The sequence below is a fragment of the Tarenaya hassleriana genome, unplaced genomic scaffold (assembly GCF_000463585.1).
Source record: "Tarenaya hassleriana unplaced genomic scaffold, ASM46358v1 Cleome86, whole genome shotgun sequence".
NCBI classification, from domain to species: Eukaryota; Viridiplantae; Streptophyta; class Magnoliopsida; order Brassicales; family Cleomaceae; genus Tarenaya; species Tarenaya hassleriana.
Window position 1 is genome coordinate 364,850 of NW_010971018.1, and position 436 is coordinate 365,285.

The 436-nt window shown below is 37.6% G+C and overlaps 1 protein-coding gene across 1 annotated transcript in view; it reads right to left on the reverse strand.

Moving 5' to 3' along the window:
- LOC109116233 overlaps nucleotides 1–436 on the reverse strand; it is a 16,691-nt gene that overhangs the window by 10,353 nt on the left and 5,902 nt on the right. The gene's annotated exons all lie outside the window — the stretch shown is intronic.

Genomic DNA, 436 nt, shown 5'->3' on the forward strand with positions numbered 1-436 from the left:
GTAACCCTCTACGGATCGCCGCCGTAGTCGGGGTTATAACTCCACATGGATCGCAGCCATGCCCGGGTTGTTATCATACCATCACATACGGATCGCCGCCGTACCACGGTCTCAAAACTCACTTTAAAAATATTTTAGCATAGTCTGAGGTCACATCACAGTCCCTAACTTAATTCTTTACTTCTCCTATCTTTCCGAACATCATGCCAAAATTTAATTAGTATCCACTGTTCAACTCATTCTAATGATCCAATAAATCCATTAAGAAACGCCATCACATAACATACATGTACGTCACAAACAATAATCACTCAACAGAAATTTATCAATCATCAATCATCATTCATTATTCATCAATCATCAATCGTCATCAATCATCAATCATCAATCATCAATCATCAATCATCAATCATCAATCATCAATCATCAATCATCA